The following is a 20,721-nucleotide window of genomic DNA, read 5'->3' as shown; positions in this document are numbered from 1 at the left end:
TACTATACTAATATGCTGATTTAATGCTCAAACATTTCTTTTTCTTATAAATGTTGAAAACAATTGTGCTGCTTAACCTTCTTGTGGAAACTGTGGTTTCAGATTTGATGAAAAAACAAACAAAAAAACAGATTTTATTTTAAATATTCATTTTTTTTTATGTGTATTACTGTCATTGTTGATCAGTTTAATGCATTATTTGCAGAATAATTGCAAAAAATAACCCACATGTATGCTTTCATATGTTCACTCAATGCTGAGTCAGGAGCTGATGTTATGGTAACAGTACACCACAGCACCACACAACTAGGTAACTGCTGGTTTATCAGTGTGTGACTGCACAAACATGAACCACTGACAAGAACAACTGACACCCCGCTCAAGAAAAGAAAAAAACAACAACAACAACAACAACAACAAAAAAAAACGGAGAACTGAGAACCTGGGGCCAAAACAATATCAAGATTATAAAATCTTGTTAAATGTGTTCAGAGAAGCCCAGCCTTCCACTACATAAATATCCTCCAAGGACGCTCCTTTAAACAAAGCCTGGGAAAAAGTGACACCCTAGTAAAGTGTGTATGAATGACCAGTGGCAAAGATAACCCACACGTCTCATAAGCTTTACAAATAGCATTTCTCACCCAATGCGACATCCTTTGCTTAGTAGCAGCAGCTCCTCTGCTATGGCCACAGTAGTCTCGTGCAGCCAGACGGCAGAAGGTCTGGACTCCATAGCAGCTTTCATTGGCCACAGACCACCCAAGAGGACGTCTGACTGACATGTAAAGCCCGGGACACACCAAGCTGATGATTGACGGTAGGACAACGCTGGGCTGTTTTTAAGCATCGGCCGACTTAGGGTGTTTTCACACCTGAATGTTTGTTTCAGAACGTATTGCATTTTCTCTCTTGGCTTGGTTCGTTTAGGCATGTGTTTGGCCCGATTGCAAATGAACTCTGAAGCGTTCTGCTTGTGGTGTGAAAGCAATCTGACCCAGCGGACCAACGAACCAAACAATATCATATTTCATAACGGGAAATGTGTTATATAAAATGCAGCAGTGTTTGATTCTGTGAGGGAGCACATTAGTTAGGCTACTGCAGAGCGCCTCTTCATCTTAAAACGTTGTGTAAACGTACTTCTCCATTCAAGAACGCTGTCCCGACAAAGCCTTGAGCCTCGAAGCCACACTGGGAGATTGTGCTTGAACTAGTATGAATGTAGTACATAATTTAACAGCGGGAATGACTGCTACATTTCCGTGTGTCTCAACAGTAGGTACTAAACAAGCTACAATATTGCTCATGAAGTGAACTTGGCAATCATTTTAATGGATGACGCAGAGCAGCCAATGATTCAGCATGTAGAATTGGCGTTGGGCCTTCAGTGAGAGAGAAGAGTCTGATTGGCTGTTCAGTTTAGTGAATGGTTAAGTGCAAGAGAATAATAAGCAAAGGAGCAAAGAAGTTAAGATGGTACAGACAGAAGCTAATTTTATGTCATTTTACATCTGTGTTCCTGGGCTATTATTTTAATATTAACGCAAGTTGAGTGGAATAAAGAAAGTGATCAGCATGATTGATATTCAAAACGGTAAGCACACACTGCTTTTTGAATGACGAATATTGATGAATAAATCTGCAGAAATAGGCTAGACACAAATTCAACCAATCAAATGACAACTTTGAAATTTTTGAAGTGTTTTCCATTTTGTGTGACATATGCATCAGACGATCAGCCAACGGTCCATGGACATGAGGCAGAGACTATGGCCACAGAAGCAAACAAACAGCTGCTCAGACTTACACTTACGGCTTGTACGGTCAAAGTAAACCTTTAACCTATGAGATCGACGAACGCACTGACAGGTTCTGTTGGATTTTTTTCACATAGCAGTGAAATTGACTTAAAATGCACCGAACCAGGCAAAGCCTATGCAACCTTTTACATTATCCCAAGACTCAAAGGGTGGAGAAGAAAAGGGCAGCAACATAACAACCTGGGAGCAAATTGAAGTTGATGCAACCTTGGGTATGTGGATGGATGTGGATGGAAGCACTTTCTTCAGCTCATACTTGTGGGTCCTGTTCACTGCCATTATAAAGCTCAGACGCGTCAGGAAATGCATGGGTCTAAACTGGGTTTCCATTGTAAACAAGTCTGATAGCACCAGTGTGTAACTCTGTCAGCGGTAAGAGTGTCAGCAGAGACATACTCTCCATGACTGTTGATTCACAACTGAAGTGGCCTCATAGGGTGCAGGCCCAGCAGAATCACTCTGGACATTACATTACTGCCATAAGACCTAATAGTCAGGAGACACAAACCCGACACAAACCCACATTGACCATAGGCCCTGCTTTTAAATGACTCAGAGGCCGAATGCCTGAATGCAAGCAGGTGACAAACATGCCCACATTGCGCATTAATCCAGATCCATTCCAAGAAAAAAAAAAAAAAGTTTAATGCCTTGGCAACAAGATGCCTTTCAGGGGGTTTAGTTTCAATCCAAGTCCCCGCAAATCAGAACCACATCTGAGGGTGTTTCTATAAAATCAGCTAATAATGTAGCGTCGAGTGAACCTACAGGTGCTGGTCATTTAATAGAATATTATCAAAAAGTTGATTTATTTGATTAATTCCATTCAAACAGTGAAACTTGTATATTATATTCATTCATTACACACAGACTGATATTTTTCAAATGTTTATTTCTTTTAATCTTGATGATTATAACTGACAACTAAGGAAAATCCCAAATTTCCCCCAAAAAATCCCAAAATTCAGTATCTCAGAAAATTAGAATATTGTGAAAAGGTTCAATATTGAAGACACCTGGTGCCACACTCTAATCAGCTAATTAACTCAAAACACATGCAAAGGCCTTTGAATGGTCTCTCAGTCTAGTTCTTTAGGCTACACAATCATGGGGAAGACTGCGGACTTGACAGTTGTCCAAAAGACGACCATTGACACCTTGCAGAAGGAGGGCAAGAAACAAAAGGTCATTGCAAAAGAGGCTGGCTGTTCACAGACCTCTGTGTCCAAGCACATTAATAGAGAGGCGAAGGGAAGGAAAAGATGTGGTAGAAAAAAGTGTACAAGCAATAGGGATAACCGCACTCTGAAGAGGATTGTGAAACAAAACCCATTAAAAAATGTGGGGGAGATTCACAAAGAGTGGACTGCAGCTGGAGTCAGTGCTTCAAGAACCACTACGCACAGACGTATGCAAGACATGGGTTTCAGCTGTCGCATTCCTTGTGTCAAGCCACTCATGAACAACAGACAGCGTCAGAAGCGTCTCGCCTGGACTAAAGACAAAAAGAACTGGACTGCTGCTGAGTGGTCCAAAGTTATGTTCTCTGATGAAAATATATTTTGCATTTCCTTTGGAAATCAGGGTCCCAGAGTCTGGAGGAAGAGAGGAGAGGCACACAATCCACATTGCTTGAGGTCCAGTGTAAAGTTTCCATAGTCAGTGATGGTTTGGGGTGCCATGTCATCTGCTGGTGTTGATCCACTGTGTTTTCTGAGGTCCAAGGTCAATGCAGACATATACCAGGAAGTTTTAGAGCACTTCCTGCTGCTGACCAACTTTATGGAGATGCAGATTTCATTTTCCAACAGGACTTGGCACCTGCACACAGTGCCAAAGCCACCAGTACCTGGTTTAAGGACCATGGTATCCCTGTTCTTAATTGGCCAGCAAACTCACCTGACCTTAACCCCATAGAAAATCTATGGGGTATTGTGAAGAGGAAGATGTGATATGCCAGACCCAACAATGAAGAAGAGCTGAAGGCCACTATCAGAGCAACCTGGGCTCTCATAACACCTGAGCAGTGCCACAGACTGATCGACTCCATGCCAGGCCGCATTGCTGCAGTAATTCAGGCAAAAGGAGCCCCAACTGAATATTAAGTGCTGTACATGCTCATACTTTTCATGTTCATACTTTTCAGTTGGCTAAGATTTCTAAAAATCCTTTCTTTGTATTGGTCTTAAGTAATATTCTAATTTTCTGAGATACTGAATTTGGGATTTTCCTTAGTTGTCAGTTATAATCATCAAAATTAAAAAAAATAAACATTTGAAATATATCAGTCTGTGTGTAATGAATGAATATAATACACACGTTTCTCTTTTCTGAATGGAATTAGTGAAATAAATCAACTTTTTGATGATATTCTAATTATATGACCAGCACCTGTATGTAAGGCAACTTTTCTCATTATGAATCGAGGGGAAATTTAAGTGGAGTAGTGTTTCTCACTCGAATGTCTCGGTGGAGCGTTTGGATTTCAGTGGAGAACTCCACACACTGCTCCTCCAACTGCTGACGTTTCTGCATGTTGCTAGAAATCTGGAGCTTTTCTCCACGGTTCTCGTTTACACTGCTCCTCAAGGCCTGGATCTGCTCCTGCTGGTCCTGGATCAGTTTCCTTTTCAGCTCGATCTTACTGCAGGCTACACACAAGGAGCATTACATGGAGACACAGTGATGAACAGGGACAAATCAGGTGGTACAATTGATTTTACCAGTATTTGGGTATTTGACATTAAATACTTTATGTTGACACGTCCTGTGGTGTGACATGCTACATCTAAAATTAATTTTACTAGCATTTTGCTAACACTTTTATATTAAAGGGTTGGTTCACCCAAAAATGAAAATTATGTACTACGTCAGAATGCCAACTCATTATTGGCCGGCTCCTGCGTCACACGCATGCTTTGTGCTGCTCACGTGTACAGCTTTGGCCAATACTGAGTTGGCGTCTGGACGTAAACATGGAAGCACTGCACTGTGTTTACTACATCAATAGCGTAGGAGACTGAAAAGGAAGAGAAAAAAATGTTGAAAAAAGTCATTTTTTTGTTTTTGCTTTGAACCACTGTAGTGATGTGGACTATTTTAAGATTTTCTTTAGTGCCTTTCTGGACCTTGACAGTTATAATTAAATTGCTGTCTATTGAGGAGTCAGAGAGCTCTCGGATTTCCTCAGAATGTCTTAATTTGCGTTCCGAAGAGGAACGAAGGTCTTACAGGTGTGGAACAACATGAGGGTGAAATAACCATTTAACAATGCATGCAGTTTTTATGAGTTCAAAATAAATTGAGGGCCTATCATATGATTATTTATCATGACATTACAACAGCAAATAAACATTTAAAACATTAAGGACTGGTTTCACAGACAGGGCTTAGATTAAGCCAGGAGTAGGCCTTAGTTAAATTAAGACATTTAAGTAGTTTTTATAAACTTGCCTTAGAAAAATACATTACTGGTGCATCTTGAGACAAAACAATGGCACTGACATATTTTAATGTTAGAGCAGGTTGCTTTCAGTTAACATAGCTCAAACATGCATTTTAGCCTCGGACTAGATTTAAGCCTTGTCTGTGTCTGTCTCTCTGTCTATCTATCTATCTAGGTTGGTCGTTCTGTCTATCTGTTAATACAGTAAGTTATACAATTTTCCTTATAAATTTATATAAATAGAATATAAACATCAAAGAACAAATGACAAATGATGTACATGACCATTCAAAAGTTTGGGCTCAGTAAGTTTTTTTTTTTTTTTTTTTAAAGAAATTAATACTTTTATTCAGCAAAAGACAAAAATCAACCAATTAAAAATAATCATATGCCATTGAAGACTGAAAAGACTGAAAAGTCAGCGTTATATATATATATATATATATTAAAAAAAAAAAAACAGAAAATATTTTAAATTGTAATATTTAATTTTTTGATCAAGTCTTCTTTCAAAAACTAAAATCTTACAGACCCCAACCTTTTGAACAGTAGTGTACATTCACATTCTACATTAACTGCTGAACGTACTGGTGTCCAGGCGGAGTTGCGTCTGTTGTTTCTCCTGGCTGACCTGCTGCATGGTGCGGCTGAGGTCAACTCCCTGCAGCCTGGCTGCATATTGAGCGATCTTTCTCTCTACATCCTTCAGGTCAAGCTACATATAACAAGAAACATTCTGATTATGCACAGTTGAATAAAAATACTGCTTGTTAAGTTAGATTACCATTTCTGGGTCCAGGTTTCTACTCTATTTTGAGTGAGAATACTATCTGAACAGACATTTAGGAGAACTATTCATTTACAGCACAACTTTAAGCTAAGATTTTTTTAAAACAATCATGGGGTACACTATGGTCTCTGGTCTCTGTCCCGGACACCAATATTTCACTCACTGGCCAACTGAGATTTCTATGGAGATAAAGGTTAGGATCATGATTGGATCATGACACTCATATCATGAGAGTATATTTGCAGATTGCTGTTTGCTTCTGGGATCTAAAGGAGCATTTGGACCTGGAAACTGTAATGTGTGACTTCAGACTTAAAAGGTGTACTATGCAGGTTTTTTTTGAAAAAAAAATAAAAAATAATAGAAATAAATAAATAAATAAAATAAATTAAAACAAATTATAAACTAAGTAAGGAATAACTGACGATGGGCCGCTGAATTATTAGAAAATAATGCACTGAATGCGTGACGCAAACTTATTTTCTAGTAATTCAATGATTGCCCAGAGTCAATTATTCTGCTTATACTACGGTTACCACACCTGAAGACACATGCTGTATTTCAATGTATTTATGTAAAACATTTGTCAGGTTTTTGTCTTTAAAACACTAGTGTGTAGAACTAATTTCTTACGCATCTCATCCCAAGCCTCCATTGCTAATTCCAAAACATCATTTCAGAACTAGTAACGAAGGCTTGAGCCATTGATAGCAGAATAATACAGTTAACAACGCAGTTATGAGAGAGAGAGAGAGAGAGAGAGAGAGAGAGAATAAGCCTACCCGAGTCTGTGTGTCTCTCAACAGTGTTCGGCAGCAGTGTCTCTACTGATATCGAAATTGTAAGTTTATCTACTTCAAGAACCACAGTTATTACCTCACTGGTGAGAAATGTCATGTGGTTTTAAAGTTGCTAAACTATTTTACTGATTAATTTGTCAGAGCAGTGCAAACAACACGTTTCTGTGCGAGTGTGTGTCTGTGCTGTATGTGTGTGCGTTTGAGCGAGAGAGAGAAAGCGGGAAAGTATGTGCTTTCAGGACATAAAACATATTTTGTGGCAAAAACCATGACATTAATTTGTCATTTTTATCCTATTGTTTACTATATTTAGCTGCTTGGTCAGTGTTGTTGTGGGTTTTGTTTCTTTTTCTGTTGTAGTCTGTAAGGACCTTTGAAATAACTGAAATCATTTGGAGAAGTGATATGGAATTGTAATAAGGTCAAGAGTTGTTAGAACTACTTTAGCAATGTGTTTTCCTGAAAATAATTGCACACCTTAGAATGACTGTCAACCAATCAGAGAATTCAACAGCCCTGTAGTATAATACAACAATAATGCCTCTCAATTAGGGCTGTCACAAACTATTATTTTGGTAATGGAATAATCTGTCGATTATTTTGTTGATTAATCGAGTAATCGGCACCAATGACCTGGTGTTGTTACACTTTATGGAAGATCAAATCCTTGTTTAATATTGGCCAAACTTTACTTAATCTTTAATATTTTTCCATTTCTTTATGATAGAAATGCTTTTAAAATAAATTAAAACATACTTAATTTATATTATATATATATATATATATATATATATTTTACATATATTTATTTTATTGGATAGGAGCCTTTGTGAATTCACAATAGCACCAAGCTATAGTATGTTTTTTTAAATAATTTTATTATATTGTGCAGCCTTAGAAAATGTTCTAATAATGCAGTTCATGGATTCTCCTTCGTGTAATGTGTCACTTCTGGTATTTTTCAGGTTACCTGACACTGTAAATTGACTATATGCACGATTACTTCCTGGTTGTTGTTAAGCCAGTGTGGGCATTTCCGGTGAACTGTTAGTTGATCATTCTGTACTCTATGTACATCGACACAAAACCATCAGTGGATGACTTTTAAATGTTGTATCCATATTTTAATGCAGTTATCACATTTACCTAATTTGCCAATAAACCAGTTTTATTGAATGCAATAAAGACCAAGCTATTGGGATCATTTAAGAAATGCAGAGTCTGTAATTAGACACGCACACATTTTTTTCCAGCACTTCAAATGTTATTTTTAATGTGATGACATTATTTTTCACATTATTTGTGACATTTCACTGGAAGTTTTCCAGCTGGCTTATATTATTGCGGGAGTTCTAAAGAAAGCTCTGTGTATATAGTCAATTGCAATCAAGGATTTTTAGCACTCAAATTTAATCATGGAATCGTGACAGCCCTACTCTCAATCATTATTTATGGTCCAATAGAAGTGTGCAGTGGTGATTGTGTCTACAGAGACACTGCCCAGTGCATGAATTTTCATATTTTCTTCTTGAATTCATGTGTTCAGGACGTTTCTGGGCTGCACCCTTTGGCCAGTGGGTGTGTATCCTCAGCAAATAATGATGCGTGGTGCAGGTGAGGGTGGGACTTTATCGTATGATCCTAAACAGCTGGCTAATGTTGCTATTCCCTTGTTAACTGCTGTCTGTAACTCGACAGATTACTAGGCATTGTAATTATGTTTTTATTGACGACACATAATTGTTTATTAGGGTGCTAGACTGAAGATGACTAAACTCGCTTGCAAATTACAGCCAGTCATAACTATTAATGTAACTGTTCTTTTGTATACACAAAAAAAATGCTATTTATGCACAAAAAACAATATTTGAAAAAATATTTGCAAAACAGCTCATCGCTCATCTCCCTGCTGGTATTCTCTTGAGTCGTTGGGAATCACAATACTGCAGTATGTGACTGTTCTAGGTGATTAATAAATAAGTCTTTAAATATTTGTTGTATTGTTCTGATGTGCTGCATTTTACTGGATTTTATTTTCTGCATTTAGGCTGACTGGAGATGAGCTTAGACCTGAAAGCGATCCATGAGGGAGACGTCCTGCAGACAGGCCTTGGCTGTGTCTTCCTCAGACATCAGTGTGCACAGCAGTGTCTCCTGCTCCTCAGTGTCTCCTTTCAGCTTCTCAATGTCTCGATTCACACGCTGGAGTTTATTTCTGAGCTCTGGCAGCTCTTTCTCCTGGAGCTCTACTATGGACTGCCTGTCAGTACAAAAATGATTCATTAATATCAGTATAAAGGGCGGATGGATGCATGGAGGAGTAAACAAGTGAATGGATGGATGGAAGGATAAGGGAATGAAGGGGTAAACAGGTGGGTGGATGGACGGATGGGTGGATGGGGGAATGAAGGGGTAAACAGGTGAACGGATGAAAGGATGGGGGAATGAAGAGGTAAACAGATGGATGGATGGAAGGATGGGGGAATGAAGGGATGAACAGGTGAACAGAAGGATGGATGAGGGAATGCAGGGGTAAACAGGTGAACAGATGGATGGAAGGATGGGGTAAAAAAGTAGATGGATGGATGTATGGAAGGATGGGGAAATAAAGGGGTAAACAGTTGAATGGATGAATGAAGGATGGGGGAATGAAGGGGTAAACAGATACATGGATGGATTGGGGAATGAAGGGGTAAACAGGTAAATGGATGTGGAAATGAAGGGGTAAACAGGTGGACGGATAAAAGGATGGGGAATGAAGGGGTAAACTAATGAACAGATGAATGTGGGAATAAAGAGGTAAACAGGTGGATGGATGGAAGGATGGGAAAATGAAGGGATGAACGGGTGAACAGAAGGATGGATGAGGGAATGCAGGGGTAAACAGGTGAACAGATGGATGGAAGGATGGGGTAAAAAAGTAGATGGATGGATGTATGGAAGGATGGGGAAATAAAGGGGTAAACAGTTGAATGGATGAATGAAGGATGGGGGAATGAAGGGGTAAACAGATACATGGATGGATTGGGGAATGAAGGGGTAAACAGGTAAATGGATGTGGAAATGAAGGGGTAAACAGGTGGACGGATAAAAGGATGGGGAATGAAGGGGTAAACTAGTGAACAGATGAATGTGGGAATAAAGAGGTAAACAGGTGGATGGATGGAAGGATGGGAAAATGAAGGGATGAACGGGTGAACAGAAGGATGGATGAGGGAATGCCGGGGTAAACAGGTGAACAGATGGATGGAAGGATGGGGTAAAAAGTTGAATGGATGAATGGATGGATGAAAGATGGGGGAATGAAGGGGTGAACAGATGGATGGATGGGTGGGTAAACAGGTGAACGGATGGAAGGAAGAAAGGGTTGCAGGGGTAAACAGATACATGGATGGATGGATTGGGGAATGAAGGGGTAAATGGATGGATGATGGAAGGAAGGATAGGGAATAAAGGGGTAAACAGGTAAATGGACGGAAGAATGGGTGAATGAAGGGGTAAACAGGTGGACCTATGGATGGATGGAAGGATGGGGAATGAAGGGGTAAACAGATGGACAGATGTATGGAAGGATGAGGGATTGAAGTGGTAAACAGGTGAATGGATGGATGATGGAAGGATGGGGAATGAAGGGATAAACAGATGAACAGATGGATGAATGGAAGAATGGGAGAAGGGGTAAATAATTGGATGGATGGATTATAGGTGAAGTAAAAGATGGATGGATGGATGAACATCATCATTATAGTAAAGGATGGTTGGTTAAAGTGATAAACAGACTGAGTAATAGACAGATAGATAAATAGAGTGATGAATGAATGGACAGACAGACAGACAGTAAACTGTTATTGCCTGATGGGTTTCAGAGCCATCATTTCATCACGTCTGCGCTCTTTTCTCTTCAAGTCCTGCTCAGTGTTCTTCAGTTTGTCTGGGACGAGCCGCAGCTTGGACTGCATGTCATTGATGACATCCTGGAGCTCTGCCTCTGACGGGAACACGCGCTGACATACGGGACAGCAGGGCTCGCCCTCCTCCGTCAGCTGGCTGATGAACTGACTGTACACGGCTGTGGCACCCGCCAGCATGGCTGCTCAAAGAAAGATCCAGGCCAGAGAAGAGAAAAAGACACTGAGAAAACTAGGGATGTTCTGATTTAACACAAATACTATGTGGGTAACAATCACCTACCACAACAGTTTCCAGCTTGCTACTTCATATCAACAGTCATTGCTATACTTGTCATAAAGCAGTCTATATCCTGTTTGCCAATAAACAGTAATTTACCATCAAACAGACCCCCACACAGAATCTGCATCGGAAAAGCTTTAGACTTCAGCAGAATTCAAAGGCCATCATACACAAAACACATCCTTATCCATATCAATTCTGCATTTTTCTTAAGATTTCCTCCAATATTAGTACTGAATGTATATTTTGTGTGAATCTAAAAGGTTTCAGTATGACCATGCCGAACACACTTCCGTACCTCTCTGCTTAGAACACTTCTCCAGCTCATCATCCAGTTTGCTCAGGTCCGACTGGAAGTCCTGACTGCCGCACACGTTAAAAAGTCTCTCTTCATAACTGGCCAGCAGCTCTTCCTTACGTTTGATTTCTGCCGTGAAGTGAGTCTTATTCTGTTCTCCAGAAGCAAGATCCTTGCTATGAAAAACAAAAAGGAAAATTTCCTCAAGAGTCCCGTCTAGCAATGCTAGTTACAGTGGCATGAAAAAGTATGTGAACCACTTGCAGAATCTGTGAAAAATGTGAATAATTTTAATAAAATAAGTGAGATCATACAAAATGCATGTTATTTTTTGTTTAGTACTGTCCTGAGTAAGATATTTTACATAAAAGATGTTTACATTTAGTTCACAAGACAAAACAATAGCTGAATTTATTAAAATAACCCCATTCAATGTGAACCATTGAATCTCAATACTGTGTGTGGTTACCTGGATGATCTATGACTGTTTTTATGTTTTGTGATGGTTGTTCATGAGTCTCTTGTTTGCTCTGTATGATTTTGAGATCCGTCTTTTCACACTGAGGGCAATTTAGGGACTCAAACTCAACTATTAAAATTAAATTTCTTATTATATTTAAATATCGTTGTTTTTCATTTAGTAATGCCCTTTGGAAGCAACAGAAGATACTTGCATGTTTCCCGGAAGAAACATTAAGTACAATTTACCTTGATATTTAAATTCAAAAGTTTTCACCCCTCGGCTCTTAATGCATCGTGTTTCCTTCTGGAGCATCAGTGAATGTTTGAAGCTTTTTTTAATAGTTGAGTTTGAGTCCCTCAATTGTCCTCAGTATGAAAAGACGGATCTCAAAATCATACAGTCAGTGCTGGAAAGGGTTAAAATTTTCAAAAAATCATTGAAAACTGAAGAATTTGCAGGACCTGGAGGATTTTTCTGAAGAACAGAGCTCAGTTTAACTGCTCAGAACAAACAAGGAACTCATGAACAACCATCACAAAACAAAAAAACAGTTGTGAATCATCCAGGTAACCACACACAGTATTGAGATTCAATGGTTCACAAACTTTTGAATGGGGCCATTTTAATAAATTCAGCTATTGTTTTGTCCCCTGAACTAAACGCAAACATTTTTTACATAAAATATCTTACTCAGGACAGTACTAAATAAAAAATAACATGCATTTTGTATGATCTCACTTATTTTATTAAAATGATTCACCTTTTCACAGATTCTGCAAGTGGTTCACATACTTTTTCATGCCACTGTAGTTTACTTATCAAGTCTGAACCGGAGCAAATTACAATCCCAAGGCTGCAGGTTCAAATCCTAACATGAAGGGTCCAAAGGCCTTAATAATAATAAAAAACAAAGATATGACATCCAAAGTATGTAAGGTAGTACAACTAGATCTCTTTTATGAAATCCAAAAGGTTTTAATTATATTTTGCTACATATAAAGGTATTTTAAAGATTTTGAAGTGTCAAAAGGTCATTCGGTTTAACCGTCCAAACGCCAATACAGCCATTTCATTTGTGATTAAAATACCTTAAAATGTAATACATGTATATATTTTTTATTCTGGTATGATTTTATAGGTGCCCTAGATTCAAAAATTTAATTTACCTTGGCATAATTAAATAACAAGAGTTCAGTACATGGAAATGACATACAGTGAGTCTCAAACACCATCGTTTCCTCCTCCTTATATAAATCTCATTTGTTTAAAAGACCTCAGAAGAACAGGCGAATCTCAACATAACACCGACTGTTACGTAACAGTCGGGGTGTACGCCCCAATATTTGCATATGCCAGCCCATGTTCCCAACATTATAAAAGGCATTAGACAAGTGCAGAATGTCTGGATCTGTGCAGAGCTGAATCAACAGACTAGGTAAGCAAGCAAGGACAACAGCGAAAAATGGCAGATGGAGCAATAATAACTGACATGATCCATGATAACATGATATGTTTAGTGATATTTGTAAATTGTCTTTCTAAATGTTTCGTTAGCATGTTGCTAATGTACTGTTAAATGTGGTTAAAGTTACCATCGTTTCTTACTGTATTCACGGAGACAAGAGTCGTCGCTATTTTCATTTTTAAACACTTGCAGTCTGTATAATTCATAAACACAACTTTATTCTTTATAAATCTCTCCAACAGTGTGTAATGTTAGCTTTAGCCACGAAGCACAGCCTCAAACTCATTCAGAATCAATGTAAACTTCCAAATAAACACTGTACTTATGCGATTAGACATGCTGCATGACAAACACTTTGTAAAGATCCATTTTGAGGGTTATATTAGCTGTTTGAACTTTTTTTAATGTTGTTTAAGGCAAGCGTGAGCTCTTGGGGCATGGAGCACCAGATTTAAAGGGCCACACACGATGAATTGGCTAATTTCTAATTATGGCCCAAAATAGGCAGTTAAAAAAAAAATAATTAAAACAAATCTATGGGGTATTTTCAGCTGAAACTTCACAGACACATTCAGACTTATATTACATCTTTTAAAAAAAAAAGTTCTAGGGCACCTTTATAACATCATATCAGCATAGTGCAAAATGGTATTAAAATTATGTGTAGAAGTCATTGCTTTGTTATGAGAAAGAATGTCTGGAAAAATGAATTTCACGGATGTCATTCGGAGTAACCAACATAAAGGGACCATTTTGGATCAAGTCATGTGGTCAATATCATAACATATCATATCATATCAATATCCATGACAAGATGTGACATCATTCAGACACCTGCAAAGGACCACATGGTCATGAAGCAAAGTAACCAAATCTCTCTTAACTATTTGAAACATTCATGTTTTCACTTGCTCATACACATGTCCAGAAACATCGGGTCATTTGGTACAACCGCTATAAAACATGAAAAATGCTGTAATATTTTAAAAACTTGTACTAAATATAATATGTTTGATTGTCCTTTTGCTAGCTAGCTAGCTAGATATCAGCCTGTTAGCATTGTTTGAAAATATCATCATTCGGTATAACCAAAAGTGTCATTCGGTAAAACCGAAATTTTGGTTAAACCAAATTACTTTTTTGGTGACAAATTTTGTCCATCTTGCAAAAAAATTACAAAAGCAGTGTTAATTGATTATACAAGCCACATAATCTCATTGTTAACATTCAATGATCATTGTTAATATTCGTCAATGATCCATGTATTACCATTATTGGGAATTAATTCACCACTGTTAAAAGTTACAGTAAGTTGGAGAATAATTACATTTCATTGTGCAAATACATTCTCTGATATTATTTTACATGTAAACATGTATTCTAGTGATGCGTGTGAACTTCAATTATTTTACACATAGTTTATGTACACTACTAAAAGTGTGTTTAATATGAATTTTTAGCTATATGTGTCTAGACAACGTCACCATCTGAATACTACAACGCATGTCCCACTGACCTGAAGATGACCTGTTCTTCAGAAAGCCGGAATCGAAACCAAATATGTATAAGATTTATGTATGTGGGTGGTTGTACGAATGCATGTGTGTGTCGCTTATCACGTAGACATTTAGATTCTGATGCATGAAACTGCATGAAACATTTTATACCCTCACAATGAATATCATAATTTATGGCATCCTCTAACTTATTATAATAAACACCTACTATTATACAAATGTTTGTGGAAAAACAAATCACTAAACAGTGTCACATACTTCATTTTGCTGAGCCGTTCTCTGGTGGAGTTGATCTCTCTGGATTTGGAGTGGATCCAGTCTTCCAGCTCTCTCTTGCTTGGGAAGTGTCCCAGTAGATACACCAGCTCTTCATTATGTCTGGACTTGATCTTCCTCACTTGCTCCTCTTTATCCATCTAGAATCCGAAGCAGAGATGCACTTTTTCTTTTCTTGTTAGATAAAATTGTCACTTTGCAAACCCGTCTGGCATAAGCACTGATCATAAAAATACTATGTTTGAGAATATAGATTGCTCTATCCAGACATTACTGTGCTTCATATTCTGTACACTGTCATATAATGCCTAGAAAGAGTTAAATGCTCTGATTCAGCACATTTCGATAAATGTGATAATGGGAAAAATGTGGGTATTTCATATACTGTATTTAAACGAAACCGCAAACTGCTAAAATATAAATAGTAGAATATTCTCTTTGCTTTTATACTACACTCAAATTTTATTTTTTATTGATTTTTAGAAAATTTCAAAATGTATAAACAAAATAGGACTGAAAATTGTAAACACTCTTGCTTTTTAAAAGTAGTATGAACATTTCTGAAGAAATTATTTTACAGATCGCCTAAAGAAATAATTATTTTAAAGAAATCTATTAAATGTGTTTGTAATGGATTATGTGTTTGATTCACTATTTCATTTTCAAATTCAGATTTCCAATCATTTCTTTCTTTAGGCAGCATGGTGTTATAAATTACTTTGATGCCTCAAGCAAACATTTTAAAATAAAACTTCAATTAGTTTTCATTTTAAAAAGCTTTAGTTTTTTGTTTAAACTGAAATTTAACACAAGGACATATTGTTATAAATAGTAAATTTTTGTGATGTAAAAATGAAAGTGTTAATGAAAGACTGGAGTATATTAGGTGGTCAGGAAATCGCAAAAAAAGACTGTGCTGACATCTAGGTGTTACAGTTATATACTGCAAGCATTGTGCATACTAATACACATCTATTACTTTTAAAGGTGCCCTAGAACTTTTTTTTTTAAAAGATGTAATATAAGTCTAAGGTGTCCCCTGAATATGTCTGTGAAGTTTCAGCTCAAAATACCCCATAGATTTTTTTTTATTCATTTTTTTTAACTGCCTATTTTGGGGCATCATTATAAATGAGCCGATTGAGGGTACGCGGCCTCTTTAAATCTGGTGCTCCACGCCCCAAGAGCTCACGCTTGCCTTAAACAACATAAAAAAAGTTAAAACAGCTAATATAACCCTCAAAATGGATCTTTTCAAAGTGTTCGTCATGCAACATGTCTAATCGCGTAAGTACAGTGTTTATTTGAATGTTTACATTTGATTCTGAATGAGTTTGATAGTGCTCCATGCTCCAAATTTTGTAGGATATATTATGGTACTCAAGATTATTAACTGAATCCTGGATGTTTCTTGTTCTGATGTGCAGTTTACACTGTAGAAAAAAAAAAAAAAGTTATGTTTACCACAGGCTTTATTTTACTCATAAGTTGAAAACCCCCATTATAAAACCCCATATGGAACCAGCAGCAAAGTTTTCTTGGATCTGATGTCATCCCTGCATTGCTCTCTATTGTCCGAAGGCATTTGTTTCAGAATTAGGCATAAAACTGTTATCACAATGGATAGGGCGCACATGGACATATAAGTGATGATAAATTAATGAATGAAGCATTTATCCAGAGCTTTTTTTTGTACTACTATACACCCAAAGTGCTTTACAATCATATCAGAGGGTCTCCTCACCCACCATCAGTGTGCAGCATCCAAGAGAGAGTGATGGAGCCAATTCAAAAGAATGGGGATCATTAGGAAGCCATGACTGATAAAGGCCAATGTGGGAAATGTGGCCAGGAGACTTTTTTTTCTTTACGAGAAGATTTTGAATGAGTCAGCACCATGGTTTAATGTCCCATCCGAAGGATGGTGCTTTTTCAGTATCATGTCCCCACCACTATACTGGGACATTAGGACCCACACAGACCACAGGTACCACTTCTCCACCAGCATGAACTGGGTGCTAGTTCAGAGTTAGTGCTTTTGCCGGTTCGGAGTTGGTTTGACTGGCGAGCATTTTAAGAACTGGTTTGCCTTTCCACGGGCCACCAGAGAGCCAGGTCTCACATCATTGCATACATCTCATCTTTCCCAACAACACTAGCATCACAGCGCCAAACACAAACACACCAGCAACAATGCCGGACGTTGCGTTACTATTGATGCTCATTGCTTTGTGAACCTACATCAGCATCCAAACACGGTGAATTCAACGTGTTCGTGCTGCTCGCCGTAATTTGACGGAGATTACAATCGAGCTGCTATTAGCTCGATTAGCTGCTATTTCAAAAATGGTGGTCACAACTTTCTGTTCATCTTGTTGGTCACGGTGACCCTGCCCCCAGCCCCTGACGCAAGTGTTTTACTTCTAGACCAGCAATGTTTTGGTGCTGCTTACGAACCACTTTTCCTTGTTCAGAGCTGGTGCTTTGGGTGTTGAAAGACAAAGAACTGATTCGAAACAAAGCTCTGGCTCTGAACCAGCACTCAAACTGCCTTGGTGAAAAAGGGGGAAGGGTGAGCACCCCCTGCTGGCCTCTCTGACACCTCTTCCAGTTCCAGCAGCAACCCAGTTTTCCCAGGAGGTCTCCCATCCAGATAATGACCAGGCTCAACCCTGATTAGCTTCAGTGGGTTACCACTCTTGGGCTACAGGGTGATATGGCTGCGGGCGAGAATGATGTGTGAGCTCACCTTGGTCTTCTTGAGCATGTCCATCTCTGCATGTGCCCTGGTGTGTGTGTTGAGCAGTTCCATCTCCTTGTCCAGTTTGCGCTGGGCCTGATCCAGTTCAGTTTTCTCTCTCTGTAGTTCAATTACTTCTGCCTTCAGACTGTCCACAGTACAGGCCTGAACAGCATTATCAAGCTCCCGCTCCTGTGAACACAAACATATTAAGACTAACATATACAAAAATAATGCAGGGTGTCAATGATGTTAGTTTTGTTGCATTTAGTATTGTTTTCTTTCTACAATTTATTTATTAAACAGCAATTTAGTGTAAGATAATAATCCCATAAAGGCGCAGATGGGAGTGGGAGCCATGTCAAGGGCAAAATGGACAAGATATGCATTTTGGGGCATTAAAACCCCTAGATAAGACCCTTATTCCTCATCTGGGATCGTGTGGCTTTCTTTGAAGCTGCACTAAAACTGTAATTTTGACCTTCAACCGTTTGGAGGCCATTGAAGTCCTCTATATAGAGAAAAATCCTGGAATGTTTTCATCAGAAACCTTTTTTTTTTTTTTGACTGAAGAGAGAAGGACATGGACATCTTGGATGACATGGGGGTGAGTAAATTATCAGGACATTTTAATTTGAAAGTGAACTAATCCTTTAATGCTCGACAAATGTATGAACTGTTATTGATACTGTTAATAATACAGTTCCAACATGTGCACTGCAATAGAAATATGAACACATCAGTTTGTTGATGGACATACACTTGTTAATGATGATGGTGAGCAATTACAGTTGCAACATCTCATATCTGTCTTCAGAACCATTCACAACCATTATAAACCTTGGAGGACTAAGGATATTTTTAAATATATCTCGGATTGTGTTCGCCTGAAAGAAGATCGTCATATAAACCTAGTATGGCTTGAGGGTGAGTAAATCATGGGATAATTTTTATTTTTTGGTGAACTATCCCTTTAATAATAGTGTATATATACTAATTAAACTGACTACCACAAATATTGGTAAATTATACTGCAAACATAAATTTACATCTAAGAGGGAAACTCCTACAAACACATATGCAAGTCCACGACTATCATTACTATTTTTTCACTTCTGGCCCATGGTAATTTTAGTTAGGGATTCAGTTTAGGAAACCAACAGAACATTGACAGATGAAATATATCTAATGCTCAAAGCAAGTCGTCAGTGGTGTAGCGTAGTCTAACCATTTTCTGAAGCTCAGTGTCCAGCTCCTGCAGTCTGCTAGAGGAGCCCTCCAGTCTTTGGAGATCAGACTTGATGCTCTTCAGTTCCTGTTGTTTTTTGGCCTGTATGTCTCTCTTCAGCTCAATGGTTCTCTCTAGACCGGTCTTCTTATCACGGAGATCATCGATGCTTTGCTGCTTCTGTGCCTCTTTCTCCTGCATATCATGCTGAAAACAAGAAATTATTATTAAAAAATGGCAACATGTTACAGTACTAAAATTGAAATTTTAAGAACATATGAAGTTTCAGGATATTTATCTACCATAGTTTGGTTGAGGTCTTTAGAGTCCTGCTCCAGTCTCTCTTTGACTTGTCTGTGGAAGCTCTGGAGCTGTCGTTCGTTAAGAGGTGTCCGATCATAGCCCTCCAACTCCAGGGAAGACGCTAAACTTTTCACCTGGTTGTCCCTCTTTTTAATGTTCTCTGTGTGCCTATCTGCCTCCAACTGCAGACGGCCTTAAAAAAAAAACAAAAAAACAATGATGATGAACAAAGAAAGTATAAACTTTTTGTTCTGCTAAAAAAATCTTGATTTAAAAGTATTAGTTTTTAGTGTATAGTGTACTTTAGGACTGCAATAATAATCTATAAAACCAACAATTATTAAACAATTATTTTGGTCAATACTGAAATCACGATTATTTAACATGATTATTGATGGGCGATATGATCAAAATCTTATTTTATGATATGACTCATTTAGATATCAGTAAAATTTCACAATTATCGATAGGCTACAAAAACTAATACTAGGTTAACTAATGTAGATTAGTAAAAGGTGCTCAAAACAGCTACAGAAGACAAGTAAACAGTCAGCAATACATTAGGAACAAAGAAACTAATAAATGGACAAATACATACAACAGAACAAAAATACAAATTAAATAAACAGTGCTCTAGTTTAGTGCTCTTTTCAGGAAGATGGTATTCAGGTAAGTAATAGCCTGTAAAATAATCTTCACTGTATACATTAAATATAGATTAATCCTTATTTAAGTTACAAATATAAAAAATCAAGAGCAGTGAATGATTTTATCTTTGTCTTTTGTTTGATTAACCTTAAATGACACAGACCGAAGCAGTAATATTGAGCTGCTGTCACTTTAAGAGTTAATGCACGGATCAAATATACTGTTACACATTCATTTTGTTTCTCAGCTGTTTACATTCACTTAAGACAAAACCGACTTTACAAAGATACTTAACAAACCTGTATTTTGACGTTTTTGTGCGTAGGCTATTTTACCGTTTAGGTGCGAATCCAAAACCCACAGTATACTTTGCTTATGTGTGTTCCGCTCCGTCTCCAGTGTCTCTTTCGTGGCTTAATGAGTTTTTAATTCCACTGTTAATGAGCTTTTAATTCAACTGAGCTTTTAATTCCACTGCCTGCAGGTTGCCACATCAAGTGCTTTTGTTATTTAATTGGGTTAAAAGATTTTTTCCCTCTTATTAAATGAAGTATTGAACGGATAGTTGCAGATAAATAGTTGCTGGTTGCAACCCTAGTGAATCTCCCCAACATCACCTTTGTGCAACATACAATATACAATACATACAATAAAGTAGCAAATCAGGCTGTGATGTAAACTACAAAAGGACATTATCATTATTGACTCTTTTAAATACTACAATCCACTACACA

The 20,721-nt window shown here is 37.9% G+C and overlaps 1 pseudogene; it reads right to left on the bottom strand.

Annotated features, from left to right (window-relative positions):
* The window catches only part of LOC137012900 (DNA repair protein RAD50-like), a 39,288-nt pseudogene that overhangs the window by 11,632 nt on the left and 6,935 nt on the right, over positions 1–20,721 (bottom strand).

Source organism: Chanodichthys erythropterus, chromosome 22 (assembly GCF_024489055.1).
Source record: "Chanodichthys erythropterus isolate Z2021 chromosome 22, ASM2448905v1, whole genome shotgun sequence".
In the NCBI taxonomy this organism is placed as follows: domain Eukaryota; kingdom Metazoa; phylum Chordata; class Actinopteri; order Cypriniformes; family Xenocyprididae; genus Chanodichthys; species Chanodichthys erythropterus.
This window is presented reverse-complemented; position numbering and strand designations above follow the sequence as displayed.